Source organism: Saccostrea cucullata, unplaced genomic scaffold, assembly GCF_032062105.1.
Source record: "Saccostrea cucullata isolate Sc308-1 unplaced genomic scaffold, CSIRO_AGI_Scuc_v1 ctg4661, whole genome shotgun sequence".
NCBI classification, from domain to species: Eukaryota; Metazoa; Mollusca; class Bivalvia; order Ostreida; family Ostreidae; genus Saccostrea; species Saccostrea cuccullata.
Window position 1 is genome coordinate 7,024 of NW_026936597.1, and position 6,009 is coordinate 13,032.

Below are 6,009 nucleotides of genomic sequence, written 5' to 3' on the forward strand. Positions count from 1 at the left end.
ACTCTCACTGCAGAGCTAGAGAAGAGGACTATGAGCACCGATATGAAATGCTTTAGGAAAATACTAGGCATCCATTACAGTGATCATGTGACTAATGCAGAGGTCCACAGGACAGTCACAGAAGCTACGGTATATGACATCACGATGACCTCCTCACTGTCGGAAGCGGAAACTAAGGTGATATGGCCACAATTCAAGCTCAAGTGGTCTTGAAAAGACTATCCTACACGGGATAGTGAAAGGAGGACGAAGACAGGGAAGGCAACAGAAGAGGTGGGAAGACAACATTCCTGAGTGGACTGGACTGAAGCATGCAGAATCCCAGAGAGCGAGAACAGAGAATTATGGATGACAGTGGTGGATTAGTCTTCCGAGGTGCTCCGTACGACATCCACGGACGTCAAAGGATAGGTGAGTTGAGGAAATATCAGATTCTGTTTAAATAGCGATTTATATTTTAAAAAGTATTGATGGTTTTGATAGACACTGAAGTCAGGACAAGTTTATTGTGTATTTGATGAGAGTCTAAAGATTGGTGTCTGGTATTCAGTTATACTTAGCATTAATTAAGTTCCAGGCTCCCTTTTAAAAACATAAATTTACTTAAAATAATAACATTAACATCCCAAAGGTAGAAATTGAAAGAATTCTGATTTTAAAAAAGTTTTAACACTGTAGCACTGAATACCATCTTCCTTAGGCAAGGATTTCCAGTACGAAATCTAGAATGGTGAAGAGGGTCTCTCCACAAAACAGTCCATAAAGAAAAAATAATATGATTTCGTTTTCAATATTCAGAACTTAAGGCCACTAAGCTATACTGATAAGAAAATGATCTAAGAGATCATAGATATAATACATTTGTACGTAGTTGGTTCTTCATTACGCAATGTGGATTTTGGTATTATCGCTAATTTAGTTCACCACAGTGCGTAAGTGTTCTTTTTGTTTTAGTGGCCACGGTGTTTTTGGCTAGGATCAAATTTACGCAGAGATTACAATTTCAATCTCTTGACATTATTCAAGTTCTCACCGATTACAAAACTGAAGAGCATATAGTTTTATTTGTTGGAGATTATGCTTCAATATCTGCTACGTAGGGCCTTAAATCGAAATATTTATCATGATATTGTAATCTGTTCATTTTCAGTCTTGAACCATTACATTTTCAGTCTTCAGCTATTAAGATAACGCCAAATAATGAATGTATGACCTGAAATAGCCAAAGCAACATGGCATTTGTGTAAACTATTGAATTAAGTTGGTACACAAACAGTACAATTCTCTGTTATCCTTGGAATTTCAGGATGGCGTGGTATTCTCGAAGTTACATCAGTCGCATCTGAAATTTACACAGCTTTCATTCACCGTTGAAATATACATGGGATAAAAATTGGGCGAAAGGCAACGAGTTTAGCAAGAAACGAGTGTTTCACACAGCAAAGGGTGGGGCTTAAGCCATCTCATCGCCGTCAATAGCAATTTTAAAGTTGATTGATGTTATTAATTTCTTAACCAATAAAAAGACGCTAATTATGCACCTTCGAGAATGGCACTACTCACTGAAAGCTCAATGATGACAGAGAGTTGTATTATTTGATAAGACTTTTCCTTAGACGTTTGTATAGTAAGTTCTCTACAGTTTATATTCCTGCTCTCAAAAGAGCAGACTTACAGATGATCATAGAAAGGTGCAATTATATCTACGGGGATACTTTTAAATATTGTTAAAAAATAAAAATATATAAACATTTGTCCCAAAAGGTGTTGAAAAACAGGGAACCATTGTAGTTTTTCAATAGATGTATCAGATTAACAGCGCTAGCAAAGTTTGTGTAACTACATGTATAAGCGATAGACAATCATATTAATTTTATCAGATAATTTCCCCTTTGACGAAGAATCAATTATTGAAAACAAAATCAAACCAACATAAAAATGTTGCGTTTTTGTTTGAAGATGGGGGCGATGAGCTACAGTTTTGCCCTCCAAATCTCCAGCGATCTACATTTCTGAAGACATATAATGGACATTGTTACGAGTTCAAGATCCATCGGCATGTGGAATGGACCGTTGCAGAAAATGACTGCAGTTCCAGAGGAGGAACTCTGACTGTCGTCAATAATATAAAAGAACAATTCTTCATCATGTCTGCATTGAGATCCTTTCCTTTCCATGGTCAGGGAGTTTGGATTGGATTAACTGATGCTCAACAGGAAGGGAAATTCACTTGGATTAATGGTAGATATATTGTTTTTAACATTTTATTTAACTAACATTACTAATATGTTTTCAGACTGAAATATAATGAATAATTTATGAAATTCTCAAATAGTTCCTGGAAATGAAAGTATTCATTTGCCTCTACATTAATATAAAGTCTGAGCATATTATATCTATTTTGACAAATTTAATCATTTCATATGACAGAGAAAAGCTTTAAAGGGACATGGACACATTTTCAGCTAAAATTTTCAAATTTATTTTTCCACCTCATCAAATATTTAACCTGTAAGGTCCTTCTAATCATCAAAAGTTTGAGCATCAGTTATCGAGATACGAGACAGTTCTAGAGCTCCAAACCTTTGTTATGTGTACGAGTCCGTTTCATGGTTTTGTTTACATAGGCTGATATAATAATATATGTTCGTTCAAAGCAGGTAATTTCAATAAAGAATAAATAATTCTAAATACAATTTCTGCAGTTTCTAGTGATTTGCCGAATTTTATTTTGTTATAAATATGATATTTTCTAAATGTAAACAATAACAAGGCACGAGCCTTGTTTACAGTATGAAGAACTTTAAGTTCTGTAATTCGATCATTTGTTAATCAACAACTGATGTTCAATTTTTTGCTGATCATTAGATGATACCTTGGTTAGGAATTGTAAACAATTAAAATTGAATTTTAAAAAAATCAGTTGAAACGGTGTCCATGTTCCTTTAAAGTCAACATCAACTTTCAGGAGAGGCGTCGTCTTTCACATACTGGGCACCGGGACAGCCCGGAGAGGTGGAGTTACCCGGTGTCGGTAAAAAACGTTTTCTTTTGGACACCCCGACGGGAGGAGGCCCTTATCAGATAGATGAAGACTGCGTCCTCCTGAAATACTCGGACTCAGGTCACTGGCACGACTATCCCTGTGTTAAGCTGGATCCACTAGGCCTTGTACATGAGAACTATCCATACGTTTGTGAATACAGTAAGTGAAATTTTGTTCCGATCTTCAAAAGAAAGCAGTGGCGGCTAACTTCAGGAATTTTGGAAAAATAATTTACCATATTGGAATTTGGCCATAAAATCTTTGTTTAATACAAAGTACAGTTCAATAGTAATTGATAAATCGCCTAATACCAGCGCTTAACAGTAAATTATCCATAATTCCAGCTCTTGAAAAAACAGTCAAACTACTAGTATGATTAAAGTTCCTTAATTTAAGGCAAATAAATAAATCAAAATATAAAATATTTTGGACACGGGGGGGGGCTTTGGGGGGGGCATTTTTATCGTTTTTTTATTTTTTGCAATCAATTAAGTTGGAGTTTACTAAAATGATTTTGATTTTACATACAAATGTAGTATAAACATTTCATTGCTAAATGTTCTTTCAAAATACTTGACCATTATTAGACCAAACGCCCGTTCCAACGGGAGAACAATACTATCGTTCAGAGCAGTACTACTTTAGTACCTCATCAAAATCTTATATATACTTTAATTAGGACTCTATAAGCCCGCCATGAGGCCGTCAACTAATTTTGCTAGATACCTTTTAAATACACAAGCACCACCACATAGGAACACCCATAGGTGGCACCACCACATTAGGTGCATCTATTTCTGTCACCACCGCACCACCCACGACTCCAGAACTAGACATATAAGCCGGTACCACAACAGCAGGCGCTATCATTGGTTGCATGGGAGAGCTCGTATTGTAGGCAAAAAAGATGCTAAATTGTGATAATCGTATTTTAAATAAAATCATGAACTATGTTTGAAATACTTTTATCATGAGGAATATGTAAAATTAAGTACTTTAAAAGAGAAATTTATACACATATATAAAGCAAGCTTCAGCTTCTCTTAGAAGAGACGGAGACGCATGTAAATATAAGGGATGAAAATCCTGGACGGTTTTTCTGAAATCTGTACACATTCATGATCAATGTCAGAATGGATTTTGATACGCCTGCTTGAAAAAAGGAGGGTAAATAGTGATCAGGAAGTCCGTTCGTCCATCTGTTACGCTTTGGGGTACCCATCTCTTATCCGCTACTCCTCTCATATCACTGAATGTAACTTGATGAGAGATTCACTTTCATACACTGAAATTATGGTATATTTTTTTGCTGCTGTCATATGAATGAAGTTTTTAAACATTTTTTGTGAAATAATTTTGAATATCTAACATGTTCGCTCTCCCCTCCCCACCCTAACCCCGATTCCTTTCATATAAATTAATTCTTCCTCCAGAATTAGAATAGAATGCTTATTCAAGTGTTTTATGATTAATAAATTTTTGCTAAATAATGTTACATATCTTTAAGATAGCGCCTATGCGCGACATAGGCAACTTTGTAACATATCTTTAAATTTAAGTCGACAATTTGTTTGTCACTTAGTAAACTGTTGGCATGATTTTAATCAGGATTGAGTACTCTACCATTATTGTGAAATTCATATCCCCAGGTCAAGGGTTCTAGTGCTAGGGCGGGGCTAAATAGATTACATTGTAAAAATGCATTATTTCTTTGAAAATCTTCTCTGCCACTGGGTATGAAAAAACGAACCAAGTACATAGTTATGTTGAATGCTCTTGAATACTCTGCCTCTTTCAAAATTGTGAAATACTACATGAATTGTGTATAGTGAAAATGCATTATTTCTTTGAAAATCCACTTCTGTGCTCCTGGGCATTAAACATACTAACTAGTTAATATATACATGTACAGCAGTGTAGTTATAATAAGCAAAAATGTCTTTTCCAAAAATTGTGAATTTAATGGCCCCTGGGTTGGGATAACTAAATAAATATTAGGACGTTGCTCTATTGATTATATAGTGAAAATACATTAATGCCTTAAAAGTCTTCTTCTCTGCTCCTAGTATCACATTTAACCAATGCATGATGAATAAGGCTGCCTCTTCCAAAATTGTGAATTTCATTGCCCCAGGGTCAAGGGTTCTGATTTTAGGGTTGGGCTATACTGATTATATAGTGAAAATGCAAACATTCTTTCAAAATCTTCTTATCTGCTCCTGGGTGTAAAACAAACTAACAAGTTACATAGTTATAATGAACAAGAATGCCTTTTATGGCCCCTGGGTCGGGGGATCTGGTGTTAGGGCGGAGCTCTATTTATTATAATTAGTGAAAATACATTAATTATAATTCCTTAAAAATTAAAAATTATACATGCATGATCAATAATTGTAATGAGACGCATTAAGATAGCAGACTGTCTTCAAGGTCAAAATTCCATTAAACAATAAAAATAGGTGCAGAGCAAACACGGACCTTCAAAACATCGGAGGTGGAATCAGGTGCCATGGAGGAGGGGGAATCCCCTGCCGATTGGTCACACCCACCGTGTGCTCAAAGTCATGATCGTCATATCAGTGTATAAATAATGGACTAGCAATAAGTACGATTAATACAAATCATTTGAATTTATTGTTAAAATATTTCTACCAAATTTGGATAACACGACATCAATTAAAAAAAAGAGATGTCCACGAGTTTTTCGAACAACCCTCGTATGAAAACGTCACTCATCATTTGACTCAATGATAAATTATATTAATTTGCAGATAAGGTAATTGTATCGACCATAGAAATTACGAAATGATGACTTTAAATGAGACTGCTGATATTCTTGTTTCATCAACGTGTTTATCCATACTTTTTTTCGTTTTAGAAATTTTTCATACTTAGAGCATGCTCTTGCGTATCGAATCAACTGAGATTTTATAAACTCATCACGTTTATTATAGAGTTTGGTT

The 6,009-nt window shown here is 35.1% G+C and overlaps 1 pseudogene; it reads left to right on the forward strand.

Annotated features, from left to right (window-relative positions):
• The first annotated feature begins 889 nt into the window (after positions 1 to 889).
• On the forward strand, positions 890 to 3,887 carry LOC134245902 (lectin BRA-3-like; annotated as a pseudogene).
• The last annotated feature ends 2,122 nt before the right edge of the window (positions 3,888 to 6,009 follow it).